The 18,451-nt window shown below is 41.1% G+C and overlaps 1 protein-coding gene across 1 annotated transcript in view; it reads right to left on the bottom strand.

The window, feature by feature from the left end:
- LOC120872846 (craniofacial development protein 1) overlaps window positions 1–18,451 on the bottom strand; it is a 105,223-nt gene that overhangs the window by 59,940 nt on the left and 26,832 nt on the right. The window lies entirely within an intron of this gene.

Raw genomic sequence — 18,451 nt, 5'->3', positions numbered from 1 at the left:
AGCCCAGAAGCCTGGGCTCTGCGACAAGAGAAGCCACCACAATGAGAAACCCACCACAACTAGAGAGAAGCCCCCACTCACCACAACTAGAGAAAAAGCCCGCATAAAGCAAAGACCCAGCACAACCAAAAATAAATGAATGAATGAAAAAAGAACAAACCACACACCACAATGGCCAAGTGGTAAAGAATTCACCTGCCAATGAAGAGACACAGGTTCAGTCCCTGGTTGGAGAAGATTACACAAATTGTGGAGCAAATAAGCCCATGTGCCCCAACTACCAAAGCCTTCACGCCCTGGAGCCTGTGTTTACAAGAAGAGAGGCTGCCAAGAGAAGCCTGAGACCCACACCTAGAGAGCAGCCCCCACCGTCCGCACCCAGAAAGCGGCCCCCACCGTCCGCACCCAGAGAGCGGCCCCCACCATCCGCACCCAGAGAGCGGCCCCCACCGTCCGCACCCAGAGAGCGGCCTCCACTGTCTGCACCTGAGAAAGCCCCCACTGTCTGCACCTAGAGAAAGTCCCCACTGTCTGCACCTGAGAAAGCTCCCACTGTCTGCACCTGAGAAAGCCCCAACTGTCTGCACCTGAGAAAGCCCCCACTGTCTGCACCTGAGAAAGCCCCCACTGTCTGCACCAGGAGAGCAGTCTCCACTGTCTGCACCAGGAGAGCAGTCTCCACTGTCTGCACCTGAGAAAGCCCCCACTGTCTGCACCAGGAGAGCAGCCCCCACTGTCTGCACCTAGCGAAAGCCCCCACTGTCTGCACCTAGAGGAAAGCTCCCACTGTCTGCACCTAGAGGAAAGCCCCCACTGTCTGCACCTGAGAAAGCCCCCACTGTCTGCACCTGAGAAAGCCCACTCACAGCAACAAAAACCCAGTGCAACCAAAAATAACAAATAAATATAATTGTGAGCTAAAAAAAACATAAAAGAAATACTCAGTAATAGCATTTATATCTGACAAAGTGCACATATCCATAAGAATTCCTACAATTCAACAAACTGATGAACAACTGATAAAAAAATGAGACTGGAGGACACATTTCACAAAAGAAGACATACAAATGGCCAATAAGCACAAGATGTCATTATTATTAGTCTTCAGAGCAATGCAAATGAAAACTCACACCCACCAAAATAAAAAAGACTGACGAAACCAAATGTGGACCAGAATATGGACCAAGTGGAACTCTCACACACGCAGGCGAGAATATAAAATAATGCACTCACTTTGGAGAACTGTTTGGCAATCTGTTTTTCACATTAAATACACACCTACCCTATGACTTAGCAATCCTACTCCCTGGTATTTATTTACCTAAGAGAAATAAAAATACACGTCTTCAAAAAGATTTGGAAACAACCCAGACGCCCATCAAGAGGATGGATAAACTATATTCTCATACAATGGAAATAAATGAATATGACACAGTAACATGGGTGAGTCTAAAAAACATGCTGAGTAAAAAAAGCCACAAACAAAAGAGTTACACAACATATGACTGATATACATCAAATTCTGGAATAGGAAAACTAACATATTGTAATAAAAATGAGTGGTTGCCTAGGGCAGAAGGTGTGAGGGGAGGCGGGAAGAGAACCACCTGAGAGAAGGCATGAGAAAGCTTTCTGGGGAGATGGAGTCACACCACACAGACCTCATTTCAGGAGGGGCTACATGGATATATACAGCTGTTGTAACTCACTGAATTGAACACTAAGGCTCCTATGATAACTATCCCATATTCCGTTAAGAAAGTCAAATTCTGTGGGGAACAAAAAAGCACTCAACAGATGCTGTTTAATACATCTTCTGAATAGATGAAGACTCAGAAAATAACAAAGCTTAGAATATGGGGATTGTCACTAAAATGCTCTCCACCATTCTTGACTTGAGTTCACCTGAAATGTGATGAAAGGATACTAACAACAACTAAAATGATATCCTTATCTCTCTACAATCTTGCTTTATTTATATCTCACTCCTTTCTTGCAAATTCTCAATATATAAGCTATTAACAAGGCATCTAGCTGAAATAACAAAAAAAGAAAAAAAAGATGGCAAAGAAGAGAAGAAACTAAGTGTGAGAGAAGATACAGAAAGATCTTCCTGTGTTCAAGTACCATCTAGTCAATTTAGTTTCAAAGGAAGAAAAACATGAACCCATTAAATATGCTCTTAACTGAAAGTCAGAGAAATCATTCAAGAAGTCTTTTCCCACGGGCCATCCCCAGTTCATTCAGTTCTTCTTCTTTTTTTTTTTTCTTGCAGTAAAAACTGTTAGAAAATCCCCAAAGCAACAGAGAGGAAGTCACCCCAAATTGCCTTAGCAATAAATAGGATATCATGCCAAGTGGCAGAATGTGCAGCTCAGGTCCCTGCACGGGCTCCTGCATCTACTCCATTTACTGCACACAACTTAGATGGCAGTCACCAGCAACAGCCTGAACTCTTTAACATTAACAGTGCACATTATACAACAAAATCCTTTATATACATTTTAACCTAGGGAAAGGGAAAGTGTTAGTTGCTCAGTCGTGTCCAACTCTTTGTGACCCTTTGGACTGTAGGTCACCAGGCACCTCGGTCCATGGGATTTCCCAGGCAAGAATACTGGAATAGGTTGCCATTTCCTTTTCCAGGGGATTTTCCTGATCCAGGGATCAAACCTGGGTCTCCTGCACTGCAAGCAGACTCTTTCCTGTCTGAGCTGCTGCTGCTAAGTTGCCTCAGTCGTCTCCAACTCTGTGCGACCCCATAGACGGCGGCCCACCAGGCTCCCCCGGCCCTGTCTGAGCTACCCAGTGCCTACACTGAATGGAGAAGACAACCCAACAGTTATCCATAAGGAAACGCAAAGGTGAATGCAGGAAAGGCTGAGGGAGTACCATGTGCTTCCTGACTAGAAAACAAGGCTTCCAGGTACATATCAGAGCTTTTGTTCACTGTACAAGGATGTGAATTGTGAAATGTCTTGTTATGGAAACACTTTCACAACAAGAGGACAAGTCAACCTGTAATGAAGGAAATAGCAGGAGGTGTGAAATCAGTCTTGTGGAATGAGCAAGGAACGTCCCACGTGTCTGTGCTTGAAATACGACATGATCGAGCTGGAATGAAATGTCACTCTAATTACATAAACAGACATTACAGTTTGTTTCAGGGGTCAGTCACTTGCTGCACACAGGCTGTGGAACCAAAAACATTCTGCCCTTTTTTTTTTTTTTAATATTTATGTTTGTTTATTTATTTATTTATTTTATTTTTTGGCCCTGAGGCATGTGGAATCTTAACTCCCTGCCAGGGACTGAACCCTCACCCCCTGCATTGGAAGGCGAAGTCTTAACCACTGGACCGCCAAGGAAGTCCCCCATTCTGCTTTTAAGATCAAGACTGATAGGAGAATACATATAAGCAAAAAAAAAAAAAAAAAAGAAATCTCCTTAGATCTGAGTTTACCTAAGACTTTTTAAAAATGGTGATCATTAATAAAATCTATTTATTTATTCATTCATCCAAGAAATGCCTATAAATTATTTTCCATGTACCAGAATGGGTATTAAAGAAAAAAAAAAAAAAAAAGACACAAAACCTACATCCTCAAGTTCACAGACCAACATGTAAACTGACAGAGGACAGTACAGCAAGTGTTGCAATAAAGGCTATTAACAGATGCAGTGGGCAGCAAGTATTAGTTAAAGTTTCTAGAAAAAGGCACAGGAGAAGGCAATGGCACCCCACTCCAGTACTCTTGCCTGGAAAATCCCATGGATGGAGGAGCCTGGTAGGCTGCAGTCCATGGGGTCGCTGAGAGTTGGACACGACTCAGTGACTTCACTTTCACTTTTCACTTTCATGCATGGAGAAGGAAATGGCAACCTACTCCAGTGTTCTTGCCTGGAGAATCCCAGGGACGGGGGAGCCTGGTGGGCTGCCGTGTATGGGGTCGCACAGAGTCGGACACGACTGAAGCGACTTAGCAGCAGCAGAAAAAGACACAGACACTGCCTCTGGTTGATTTACACAGAAAAGGAATTTATTTAAAAGATACTGGGGCGGGGGATATTAGGCTTTGAAGCATTCACAGAACAAATACCAAGCTAGACCACATCCAGGGTCATAAAACTAATGTCAATAAAATTAGAAGAGGTGAAGGGGACTTTCCTGGCAGTCCAGTGGTGAACACTGCATTTCTACTGCAGGGGACATATATTCAGAATATATAAAGAACTCTTACAACTCAATAATAAAAAGACAACCCCCCCCAAAATGAGGAGCAGATCTGAATAGACTCTTCTCCAAAAAAGATATACAAATGGCCAATAAGCACATGAAGATGATCAATATCATAAGCCACTGGGGAATTCCAAATCAAGATTACAGTAAGATGGCACGCCGTACCCCCAAAGATAGTTATGACCAAAAAGAAGGATAGTAACAGTACTGATGAGGATGAGGAAAAGTAGAATGTTTGTGGAAATGTTTCTTTGGAAAAGTCTGCAAGCTGCTCAAATAGTTAAACACAGTTACCATATGACCCCACTCCCTCCCACTCCAAGAGAAATGAAAACAATGTCCACAAAAAATCTTGTATACAAATACTTACAGCCTTATTCATAAGGCTATTCATATATAATCCTATTCATACAGCCAAAAAGTGGAAACTGACTTGAATGTCCATCAACTGATAACGGATAGCCATACGATGGACTACTATATGGCTTCCCTGGTGGCTCAGACGGTAAAGAATCTGCCTGCAATGCAGCACACCTGGGTTCGATCCCTGGGTTGGGAAGATACCCTGGAGGAGAGCATGGCAACCCACTCCAGTATTCTAGCCTGCAGAATCCCCCTGGCGGAGATTGTAGACAATGGGGGAGACCTGGGTTTGATCCCTGGGTTGGGAAGATCCCTAGAGAAGGAAATGGCAATCCACTCCAGGACTACTGCCTGGAGAATCCCATGGACAGAGGAGCCTGGTAGGCTACAGTCCATGGGGTCGCAAAGAGTCGGACACGACTGAGTGACTTCACTTTCTTTTGCAAGATTAACTATGTAAAAATCCCAAGGAGTCTATTTTTAAAATCCTAGAATATGTGAGTTAAGTCAGGTTGCAGGGTATAAGATAAACACACAAAAATCAGTTATATTTCCATTTACTAGCAATGAACATGTCAACACTAAAATTAAAAATACAGTAAGAGGGAAATACTGGCAGTCCAGTGGTTAGGACTCTGCAGTTTCACTGCCAAGGGCACAGGTTCAACCCCTGGTTGAGGGAACTAAGATCCTGCAACCCGTGTGATGCAAACAAATTGAAAAAAATAAAATAAAGTCCATTTTAAAAAAGAGAGAGAGCTAGAGTGCCTATACTGATATCTGACAAAACAGACTGTAGAATAGAAAAATGTTAATGAAGACAAAGATTAATTTAAAAATACAATGCCATTTATAATCATTCAAAAGAAAATGAAATATTAGGCATAACTCTAACAAATTATATCTATAAGACTTATATGTTTAAAACTGCAAAATGCTAATAAAAATAAATGGAGACACACACAAAGTTCATGGATTGAAAGACTCAATATAATAAAGATATCAATACCCTCTGGACTGACTTATAGGTTTATATTAGTCTGCTTGGGCTGCCCCATAGCAGCATACCATAGACTAGTGGCTTAAATAACAGAAATGCATTTCCTCACAGTTCTGGACGGAGAAGGCAATGGCACCCCACTCCAGTACTCTTGCCTGGAAAATCCCATGGACGGAGGAGCCTGGTAGGCTGCAGTCCATGCGGTCGCTAGGAGTCTTCCCTTTCACTTTTCACTTTTATGCACTGGAGAAGGAAATAGCAACCCACTCCAGTGTTCTTGCCTGGAGAATCCCAGGGACGGGGGAGCCTGGTGGGCTGCCTGCCGTCTCTGGGGTCACACAGAGTCGGACACGACTGAAGGGACTCAGCAGCAGCACAGTTCTGGAGGCTGGAAATCCAAGATGAGGTAAGACCTCTCTGGTTGGCAAACAAATACCTTCTAGCTGTGTTTTCACATGACTCCTTCTCTGTTAATATTTGCAGAGAGAGGTCTGGTGTCTCTTCCTCTTCTTATAGGAGACTGATCCTATGGGATGAGCACCCACCCTTATAACCTCATTTAACATTATTTACTTTCTACCTTATCCCAAAATACAGTCACACTGGGGGTTAAAGCTTCAAAATACAAGTTTTTAAGAGGGAGGGAAGAACACAATTCAGCCCATAACAAGGTTTAACAAGGTTTGACAGGAATTCCTATCAAAATCCCAGAGTTTTTCTAGACAATGACAAAATTATTTTAAAACTTATTTGGAAAGGCAAAAGAACTAGAAGAGTTTTTTTTAAATACTTCTGAAATGAAATAATGAAGTGGGAGGAATCAGATGACCAGATTTCAAGATTTATTTTATAGATCAGTAATCAAGATTGTGGGATAGACACATGTCAATGGAACAGAGAACCCAGAAATTGAACTACACAAATAAGCCGAATTAATTTTTGAATAAGGGCAAAAGTAATTCAAAGATAGCCCTTTCAACAAATATTGCCACAAAGAGGACGGCACAGTCAAAAAACAAATAAAATGAAACAAAAATTTTAAAAAATCATCCTTGACCTAAATCACATGCCTCATGCAAAAAATAACTCAAAACAGCGCATGAAGTTAAATGTAAAACATAAAAAAAATAAAGAAAAGTCTGTGGGATCTAGGGCTAGGCAAAGCATTTTTAGACTTGACACCCCAAGGAAAATCCATAAAAGGAAAAACTGATAAATTGGACTTCATCAAAATCACAAACGTATGCCCTGTGAAAATCTTAAAAGGATAAGATAGCTATACATGGAAGAAAGGATCTGCAAACCTAATATCTGATAAAGGACAAATACCCAGAATTTATAGACAACTCTTAAAACTCAGCAGTAAGAAGTTCAAACAATCCAGTTAGAAAATGGCCAAAAGACAAGAATAGTCATTTCACCAAAGAGGATATATAGATGGCAAAAGAGCACATAAAAAAGTATTTAACACCTTAGGGAAATGTATTTATATGACATTAGAGAAATCTAAATTAAAATCATAAAGAAGTATACTACACACCTACTGGAGTGGCTAAAATAAACAATAATGACCGTGCCAAATGTTGATAAGAATGCAGAGAAATTGAATCCCTTACACACTTCTGGTGGAAATGTAAAATGGTGCAGCCCCTTTGGAAAAGTTGGACAGTTTCTTATAAAAGTATACATTCAACTACCATCAGTTCAGTTCAGTCGCTCAGTCGTGTCTGATTCTTTGTGACCCCGTGGACTGCAGAACATCAGGCCTCCCTGTCTATCACCAACTCCCAGAGTTTACTCAAACTCATGTCCATTGAGTTGGTGATGCCATTCAACCATCTCATCCTCTGTCGTCCCCTTCTCCTCCTGCCCTCAATCTTTCCCAGCATCAGGGTCTTTTCCAGTGAGTCAGTTATTTGCATCAGGTGGCTAAAGGATTGGAGCTTCAGTCAGCATCAGTCCTCCCAATGAATATTCAGAACTGATTTCCTTTAGGACCAACTGGTTTGATCTCCTTGCAGTCCAAGGGACTCTCAAGAGTCTTTTCCAACATCACAATTCAAAAGCATCAATTCTTCGGTGCTCAGCTTTCTTTACAGTCCAACTCTCACATCCATGCATGACTAATGGAAAAACCATAGCTTTGACTAGATGGACTTTTGTGGTCAAAGTCATGTCTCTGCTTTTTAATATGCTGTCTAGGTTGGTCATAGCTTTTCTTCCAAGGAGCAAGCATCTTTTAATTTCATGGCTGCACTCACCATCTGCAGGGATTTGGGAGCCCCCCAAAACAAAAGTCTCTCACTGTTTCCATTGTTTCCCCATCTATTTGCCAGGAAGTGACGGGACTGGACGCCATGATCTTCATTTTTTGAATGTTGAGTTTTAAACCAACTTTTTCACTCTCCTAGTATATGGTAGTTTCACTCTCAACTACCATATGACTGAGTAATTGACTCCCTCTCAGAGCATTTACCTCTGAGAAATGAAATTTTAATTGTGCTGAGAAGAATAATGACCCCTTTCCCTGAAAGATATTCACTCCCTACCCTCCTGGAATCTGATTTAGTTACCTTATGTTCCATGGCAAAAGGGACTCTACAGATGTCATTAAGGGTATGGTCCTTGAGACAGTGGAGATAATCCTCGATTATCAGTGTGGGCCCAATCTAATCAAAGAAATCCTCACAAGCAGAGAACCTTTCCCAGCTAGGGTAGAGATGAGATGAAAGGAGGAACAGACATTCCTAGCTTGAGAGGGAATCAACCAGCTGCTGCTGGTTTTGAAAACAGAAGCGGGCCATGAGTCAAGGAAAGTGGGTGGTCTCTGGAAGCTGGGAAGGCCCACAGCTGAGAGCAAGAAAATGAAGCCCTTAGCAGTCCTACAATCACTAGGAACACAGATCTGCTTTGATTTTAGCATGGTGAAACCATGGTGTTGGGCTTCTAGTCTACAAAATTGTAAGACAATAAATTTGTGCTTTGTAAGTAGCTGCATTTATAGTAATTTGTTATAGTAGCAATAGAAAACTTGTTCACACAAAAATAACACACTTATGTGAATTCCCTGGCAGTTCAGGGGTTAGGACTCAGCACTTGCACAGCTGGAGCCCGGGTTCAATCCCTGGTCAGGGATCTAAGAGCCAGCAAGACACGTGGCACGACAGAAACAAAACACCTCACAAATACACACACTTAACAACCACACAAAACCTGTACATGACTCTCTGTAGCACTTTATTTGTGAGACTGTAAGATGTTACAATAGTAAAAGAGGAGAGTGAAAAAGTTGGCTTAAAGCTCAACATTCAGAAAATGAAGAATAGATGGGGAAACAGTGGAAACAGTATCAGACTTTATTTTTGGGGGCTCCAAAATCACTGCAGATGGTGACTGCAGCCATGAAATTAAAAGACGCTTACTCCTTGGAAGAAAGGTTATGACCAACCTAGAGAGCATATTCAAAAGCAGAGACATTACTTTGCTGACTAAGGTCCGTCTAGTCAAGGCTATGGTTTTTCCTGTGGTCGTGTATGGATGTGAGAGTTGGACTGTGAAGAAGGCTGAGTGCCAAAGAATTGATGCGTTTGAACTGTGGTGTTGGAGAAGACTCTTGAGAGTCCCTTGGACAGCAAGGAGATCCAACCAGTCCATTCTGAAGGAGATCAACCCTGGGATTTCTTCGGAAGGAATGATGCTAAAGCTGAAGCTCCAATACTTAGGCCACCTCATGAGAAGAGTTGACTCATTGGAAAAGACTCTGATGCTGGGAGGGACTGGGGGCAGGAGGAGAAGGGGAGGACAGAGGATGAGATGGCTGGATGGCATCATTGACTCAATGGACGCGAGTCTGAGTGAACTCCGGGAGGCCTGGCGTGCTGTGATTCATGGGGTCACAAAGAGTCAGACACGACTGAGCGACTGAGCTGAACTGAACTGAACTGAAGATGTTACAATAGAGGGATCCTGGGTCAAGGATTCAAGAAAGCTGTTATTTTACAAACTGCATGTGAGTCTACAATCTCTCAAAATAGAAAAAAAGGTATTGGATTACTCATCAAAATCCAGGATTTAAGAAGCAAGTTCAGAAGCTGGAAACAATGCCCCCAAATCACACCACAGATGTAGACTGGCGCTGCTGTCTGGGGTCCCACACACACCGCAGCTGCCGCCCCTGCATGGGCCTGGGAAGATCTTCCGAGTTCTCTGCCTCTGCCTCACTAGGCCTGTATGGAAAATCCTGGGCAGGTATCTGACGCAAGAAGCCTAGGTTCCTGACTGAAAACTAGCTACAAAGAACACTGGGAAATCAATGGTTTTGAATATTCAGCTCCTTGCCTCCCATGAAGTGTGGCATTTATGAAATGTCTTGCAGATTTCTGAGGGGGTGAGGCACCAGACAGACAAAAGGAAGATCCACAATACCTAGTGGTAAAGATTTTCAAAACAGACATTAAGATGGAGCTGGGGGCGGGACCGGGGAAGGTAAGAAATAAGACTAATATGAGTATGAGGAAAATTCATGGATGCTTTAGAAAATGTAACAAAAAATATTCCCAGATATATTGTTTCTGAAGAGAACAAGGAAAACCAACAAAGGGAGCAATGTAAATAGCTCAAAAGAGAGAAGAAAAACAACAGATATTTAAGATATAGAGTATTTTAATGGTGAAAATCAATAGGGTTTGCATAGGAGAAGAATCAGTTTATATCTGATATGAAAGAAAGTCATCAAATGTGTTTTTAAGGGTTACTGGGTATTTCTTCCTATGCTCAGAGTGGTCAGAAGTATTTCCTTTGAGTAACTTCAAATTCGCCAATTGTAATGACCAACTTCGTACTAGCTGCAGGGAAACAATTTTTAAAAAAGCAATACAGGGTGTATCTGCCCTTAAAGAGGGGCTTCCCTGGTGGCTCAGATGGTAAAGTGAAACCCGGGTTCGATTCCCGGGTCGGGAAGATCCCCTGGAGAAGGAAATGGCAACCCACTCCAGTACTCTTTCCTGGACAATCCCATGGACAGAGGACCCTGACAGACGACAGTCCATGGGGTTGCAAAGAGTTGGACACGACTGAGTGACTTCTCACAATGAACTTCCAGTTCAGGCAAGATGAATGTTTAATATAACCTAAACATTTTCCAATAAAGACCTAGAAACACTAGATTTAAATTTAACAAAAGACCAAACCTTATTTTAAATGCATAGTTAAACCCGCGCGAGAGAAAAGGGAAATGCCCAGGGTGCCAGGACCAAGGAAGGAACCGAAGCCACAGTGGCAGAATGTGAGCTGATCTAGCGGCTACAGGGGCTGAATGCGGTGGGGAAGGAGTCTCAACAACTGCCGCCCTGGGCTTTGCTATCCACATGCTAACAGGACTAGTCTCGGACTTGTAAAAGGTGGAAAGCTAGAACTAAAGTCTCAAATAAAACAGAAACCATGTATCCTCAGGGAAAGGACAGGCTAGGAAAAGCTCACCTAACAGCCTACAGAGCAAACAAGAAGGCTTCTCTCTGCTTGGACAACAGGGAAAGGGAGGGGAAAGCATCTCCTGGGAACTGGGGCCCTGGGTCTGTTATCACACGGAGCTGGGATGCATAATTACTCCCGTTATGATAGCTGAGTGTTCCAGAAACTTCAAAGCCAAGAAAGAAAAAAGGACACATAAAAAGCCAGGGCACTGAGTGGAGAATTCATCTCACTTTAGAGAAATATAATTTCACTAGGCCATATGAGATCATGCCACAGACAAAAGCTTAGTAAAGATGATAAAGAATACTAAACACAAAGGGACACAATCCACTAAGAGAGACAACAAATGAAATAAAGACAGCTTTAGAACTCTAGGAACTTCTGATAAAAGATCAGACAGAAGCTATAAAGGAAGCACACATAAAATGAGGATGAATATAAAAGAAAACCTCAAAACCATATGATCCTATGAGAAAAAAAACAAGCAGATTTGCAAACAAATCAAATAAAAATTCTAAAAATAAAAAGAAAACGTACTTATTGAAATGAAACTCACTGAACAAGTTAAAATAGCTTAGACATAGCTGAAGAAAAAGTAAAGAACTGGGACACCGGAAACAACCAGAAGGCAACTCAGAGATACAGTGAGGTGAAAAATACTAGAGAAGTGAAGCGATGTGGAGGACAAAATGAAAAGACCTGACATATAGGCATTCTAAACAGTGATGATAAAATGCAAACAGACAATATTCAAAGAGATAATGCCTGAGAAATTTTCAGAACTTTCAAAAGGCATGAATTTTCAGATTTAAGAGACAAAATTAAATCTCTACCATCCACACAGTATTGAAACTGCAGAAATCCAACATCAAAGAAAAGATCTTAAGAGTTTTATTCTCTTCAAGACATAAATAAGGAAGAACAAAATAACTATACTTCATGGTCAAATATTTAAAGGGCCATTAGTGGGACAGGAGTACAGAGAGAGAGGGTCTGTATCAGGACAGCGTGTGAGAGGGCAGAGCTGGGCTTGAAAAATGGGCAGGATTCCCACAGATGGGAAGAGATGAAGGCACCTGGGGTGGGGACAAGGAGTCTGAATAAGCTGACGGGGTAAAGGGAAGGACCCTTCTCTGGCTGTCAGAGTACCAGAAAAAAGTGTGGTTTGCTGGAACTAAAATCCATTGTTCACTAATATTAGGCTAAAGAATCTGAACTGAATAGTAGGCAAAAAGAATCAAATTTTTGAGCAAGTGATAGGATCTAAACTGAATCATTGCCCCAAATCTCTTATTCCAGCAATGGCATCCAGGGTAGATACAGGAAGAGAGACAGCAGTCTTTTAAGTAAATTTAGGAACCAATTATAATAGTCCAAGCTATTCAAAGACTTTAGAAAATATTTCAATTACAAGACAGATGATGAAGAAAGAAAGACCCAGAAAAGAGGCAATGTCAGTGAAGATGAAATCTAGACAGTAGGCATGAAGAGAGAGAGAGAAAGAATATAAATGAATATTCAGAACATTCTGAAGGTAGAATTAAAAGGACTTAATGGATTGGGCAGTTGGGGGTAGGAGGAGGATAGGAAAAAGAAAGGAAAGAATTGAAGACGGCACTGAGGCTGGGATGACTGATTTAGGAAATAGTGGTGGTATAGTCTTTCTCCAGAGATAGATAAGCAGTGTGGCCCAGCAGGCAGGAAAAATGGACTAGAGAGAAGCTTTAGTTTAGAAGCTCTCTCTGAGAAGCTACTTAGCTTCCCGGCTCCATTTCTCCAGTACTGTAAAATGGAAGCATTTAGAGAAAATGAATTAAATGTTGGACCACTGTGGTGTCAAGAGGATCCAGAATAAACTTGTAGCAAGCAGTGAGAAACATGGGTCTGGAGCTCAGGAGAAAAGCAGTACCGGATGGACAGAGAACCACCAGCACTGAAGAGATGGTCAGAAGAGGCCTCTGAACCCTGTGGACGCACCACACACACAGGAGAGGCGGCAGTGGGGAGCTCAGAGGCAAGTCAGTCTTAGCAGGAAGGGGCATCCTGAGATAGTGTATCGTAAGCAGATGACACACCACACTGGGAGAAAGGAGATGTGTTCCATTTTCCATTGCCAATCAATTCCCCCAGGGACTGATAAATGTACGGAAAACAGAAGCCTTTATCCAAACTTTCCCTACTACATCTGAGAAGCACTGATCCTTTGCTTTCATTTTGGTGCTGACCAAAGTCCTATTTCAAAGGAGCTTTAAAAAATACACCTATAACTCCAGTTTCATAAAGACAGATACTTCAAAAGCTAAGCCTTTGTGCTGAAATTCTACCTGGCTCATTCTTCTGTGATACTGTAAAACACATAGCTGATTGTCCAAGTTAGCCCAATAAGAAAGTTGGCTTCATCACAACAAGACTGAGAAACTGAGGTCCAGACAGGTCCAACGTAAACTTAATTGGAATGACTTTCTGAAATGCTTTCAAAAACTAGGATTTCCTTAACCCACAGCATATACAGAAACGCAGCTGGGAAGCAGACATGAGGCTTGTGGTTAACGCTCTAAAGGAGACTCCCTCAAGTCTTTTCTCTGAAACTAGTTACATGAGACAAAAGTTCAAGGTCAAGAGTGTCTTACACACAGGATCCTCTAGATCTTTCCAATTCTCACTTCAAATAAGACATGTCACTCTCTGACTACAGAGAAACTCTTCTCTTTTGGTTCCTACCTCCTACAGTTTACCATCTCGCAAGCAGCTGGGGCTAAATGATCCCAGTTTAAAGCAAAAGCCAATGCAAAGTGTGGATTGCTCTTGCTCATTCTCAAATAAGCAGCTACTGAAATTGCAAGCATTTCAAGTTCAAGGGAAGTCTAACTTTCAAAAGGCTGACATTTTTTTATGGTCATAAGCATCTAGAATTACTATTACCATATCTAAAGATTAACACTTATTCAGAATCTCCCATTTTCTTAATGATACAGAAATATTAGCTTAGGTTAGAAATTTTAAATTATTTTGAATGAAATTTATCATAGGTTCCCTTGGATAACAGAGTTTTGGCAAGAATCCAGGGCTAGTAACTGACGATAGTTCAGTGCTGGACCTCACATCAGCCTGATTTTCAATCCCTGACCAAAATAACGAGAACAAAGCTACTCAGCCTCTCCCGTAAGAAAAACTCCCCAATCCAAATAAAAATATTTATTAAATATGCATCTTTCTATATAATCATACTGCTAAGTCACTTCAGTCGTGTCCGACTCTGAGCGATCCCATAGACGGCAGCCCACCAGGCTCCCCCATCCCTGGGATTCTCCAGGCAAGAACACTGGAGTGGGTTGCCATTTCCTTCTCCAATGCATGAAAGTGAAAAGTGAAAGTGAAGTCACTCAGTCATGTCCGACCCTCAGCGACCCCATGGACTGCAGCCCTCCAGGCTCCTCCGTCCATGGGATTTTCCAGGCAAGAGTACTGGAGTGGGGTGCCATTGCCTTCTCTGCTATATAATCATAACCTCCCACCAAACAGTAGCAAGATGCCTGTATCAGAACATGATCAGAATGTAAGAATCACTGGCTGCTAAGCTTAGGACAAATGACATTCTTCACTGACATGAAAACATTTGGGAGTAGTGACTTCCACCACTAAGGACATAAAGAGAGAATGCTAACACATAGCATTTTAAAGAATCTATAATATACTGCAGTCCCTAAACTGGCTCACAATTGCTCTCAGCATTCATAAAACTCAGATTTTTATCTGAACTCTTAAATGACTGAGAATTAATTAACTTTGATGATTTGATATAACATGGAGACAATCTAGAGGTGATACCAAAATCTTAACTTATTCCTTCTCTAACATTTGACAAATGCACCAAAACGTAGCACTAGTTTAATTCTTGGGGAAAAAAAAAAAAGAAGTCTGTTTCTGATAAAAGTTGTCAAAGGAGGGGGAATTTTAAGCCACAACACAAACCAGAAGGTTAAGAGAAATCAGTTAACATGATTGTGGAGAAATCTTTGGATACTAGTAAAGTAATGATGTGCAGAAACACGCCCTCCAACTCACATAACACTGGAGATTTCAAACTGTTGTTGCCTATTTGGCAGCACCTATTAGGATTTAAGGTGCATACATTTGACTCAGCAATTCCACTTATAAGAAATCTGTCTTCCAGAAATAACAGCATGAGAACATTAAAAAAAAAAAAAGTATGTACAAGGATTACTACAGAACTATTCATAAGTGCAAAATTTGGAAAACTAAAAGTTCACCAAGAAGGGAATGGTTGGTTATTCAAATTATAGAATATTCACACAACAGAGTATCATGCAGGCATAAAAAAGTATAGACATTTATACTGGACCTGGAAAGATACCCAAAATGCGACTGTTTAAAAATACAAGTTGCAGATTAATGAAGAAAGAGTAAGTCCATTTTTGTTTTAATGTATACATATATTATAATATATTAGATAATATAGGGAAGGATTGGAATATAACTGATAACTGGCTAAAATGATTAGCCTCTGGGACTGGGAATGAAAGAACTCAAGGGAGGAAAAATCATTTTCCATTTTCTAAGCACAATGGTAAAATTTAAAACAAAACAAATTCTCTAATAAAAGAAAAATGTAGAAACTATATATAAAACATAAAAATATTTCATACCAAGAGAGTAATCTTATATCATTAGAGAAAAATGTACATTACACACTTATATACCCGATCTTAGGAATGTTTCCTTCTCCTGGGATCTTGCCAAAGACAAACTATCTTAAAAAGACAAACTATCTTTTCAGGGGAACTCTGCCCTCTAGTGTACACTGAAAGAAGCTAAAGCACAAGAAGCAACTAAAATCAATAAATTCATGTTATAACCAAAATACTTTCACTTCATCCCTATAGCATCACAACTCTCTCCTTAAATGAAGGCCTCTATGAATCTTTTCCAAATCAGTTTCCTATTATTGCACCAACTGAACTTCACAAGAGTCATAACTTCAGCTACCTACCCTTTCTATGCTTCCCTACACTCCAAGAAGCACTCAAAGCATCTTCCTTCCCTATTTCACACCAAGAGAAATTTGGTACAATCAAGGGTATAGGAATACAGAAAAATAAAAAATTTAAATTTTATAACACATATAGGTATCTGGCTCTTAGACTTGTTGCTGCTTTAACTCAAGGGTAAAGGCAAAGTTTTTAAAAAGGAGGTTGCTCTGTGGAATAAAGCAACTCCTTGATAGGACTTTCTAAGATCACTAGAATTTGTTCAACTCTGGGCAACCTGTAAAACCAAAAGGGACATTTCCTAGAGGCATAGTATTTGTTGTAAGCATTCAATCCCATCCTAGTGACTACAAAGGAAAAATGTCCTTACTTTGCAGCTTTTCTATGTTTGGGTTCTCATTTAGATGCATGAATTACTTGATCCAAATGTCAAAAAGTCTCCCCAAAAAGTGAAGGGTGGGGTGAAAGGAATATCATTAATCTCTCCATTCATAATTCTTTCAGTTACTAGCTTGACCTGGAACAATCTCTTCAAATCAAGAATGTGCATGAGATGGGATCACCTGTAATAAATTCAAAATATTCCAAGTAGTCATGGGGAAATCTTAAAAGAATTGTTTAATTTCAATTTCAAATCCACTTACCCTATACCTGCAACAACTGTAGAGTATACCTAAAATAAAATTTAAGAATAAGCTAAAACCAAATGAAGCAGAATATAAGCATCCATTGAAGAACATGTAGGTGAAAGTTGGTACAGGGTTTTCTTGCCCCAACAAAAAGCAGCATTCTGGAGCTGATAAGTAAAGTAACAGCAGTACCAGTGAGGCTTATAGAATCAATCATTTCCTCTTAAAAGCTGTTTCTAGATAGACTTATTCTGGAACAAATGGTTGCAAGAAGAAATGACCTTAAAACAAGCCAGACAAGGATATCTCCTACTTGGATCCCCTGGAAGCTTTCTGCAGCGTAAGATGCAGACCTCAACAGGAGTCCACTGCTGCTGCTGTTCAGTCACCAAGCCTTATCCGACTATTGCGGCCCCATGGACTGCGGCACGCCAGACTCCCCTGTCCTTCACGACCTCCTGGAGTTTGCTCAAACTCATGTCCATTGAGCCGGTGATGTCATCCAACCATCTCATCCTCTGTCACCCCTTCTCCTCTTGCCCTCAATCTTTTCCAGCATCAGTCAGCCTCTTTTCCAATGAGTAGGCTCTTCACATCAGGTAGTCCTGAAGTATTGGAGCTTCAGCATCAGTCCTTCCAATGAATATTCAGGGTTGATATCCTTTAGGATTGACTGGTTTGATCTCCTTGCTGTCCAAGGTACTCTTAAGAGGCTTCTCCAGTACCACAATTTGAAAGCATCAATTCTTCAGTGCTCAGCCTTCTTTATGGTCCAACTGTCACATCCCATCCATACATGACTACTGGAAAAACCACAGCCATGACCATCCAGACCTTTGTCGGCAAAGTGGTGTCTTTGCTTTCTAAACAAAGCTGGAGCTCATTTTAAAAATGTGCTAGCTCCTTCAATTTCATGAGATAAGGCTGAGATTAAAATATAATACAGGAAACCCAACTAGTCATGGTTAATGAGGAAAAGGCTTACAAAGGAAATGGGATTAAATAGTCATCTCACTTCCTTCAAAAATAACAAAACACAAAATAGCTTTAAAGGGTCCTTCATCAGTTATAAAGCTGAAGAGATACTTTTAACAAAAAAGGTCAATTAGGAAAATAAGGAGGAGTGGTTTAAGGCACAGTGGATGGAGTTCAGGTTTTGGTGTCAAGTAGAACTAGACTGGAATCCAGGCTTCACCATCCATCAACTATGTACTTTTAACAAATTAAGAGCAGCTCCCTGAGTTTCAGTTTCCTGATCTGGGAAATGGGCACGAAGTTAGCACCTATCTCTTGAAGCGTCCATGGGGAGTAAATGAAATAATACCTGTACATTTAGGACTGTGTCTTAAATCTGGTAAACTATCAATAAACAGAAACTACTTATTCTTTTAAAGCAGATAAACGTTTAACCTACAATTTGAGAAGGAAGTAAGTCTGATACTTAATCTAGAGAACAAGTTGGTTCCAAAAGGTAATTAACTTGACCATTAAGGGGGAACATGGGGTTCAAGCATGTGAGAATCACCTGACTGCAGGAACCAGGCAGGCAGCAACACCGAGGAGCGTGAACGGGAATGGGCACAGCCCATCGGCTCTGCTCCAGTGCCTTCCCGCTGTCAGGAAAGAGCGGGGGCAGGGGCACAACTTGCTTCTGGAGAAAAGCCAATAATCCAAAGTGTTGTGCCAACTCTCCTGATTTTTAAATGCTGGTCAAATAAAGCATCCAAGGACAGATCTG

The sequence above is a fragment of the Oryx dammah genome, unplaced genomic scaffold (assembly GCF_014754425.2).
Source record: "Oryx dammah isolate SB20612 unplaced genomic scaffold, SCBI_Odam_1.1 HiC_scaffold_13, whole genome shotgun sequence".
In the NCBI taxonomy this organism is placed as follows: domain Eukaryota; kingdom Metazoa; phylum Chordata; class Mammalia; order Artiodactyla; family Bovidae; genus Oryx; species Oryx dammah.
Note: the sequence above shows the minus strand (reverse complement) of the source record. Positions and strands in the feature narration are given on the sequence as shown.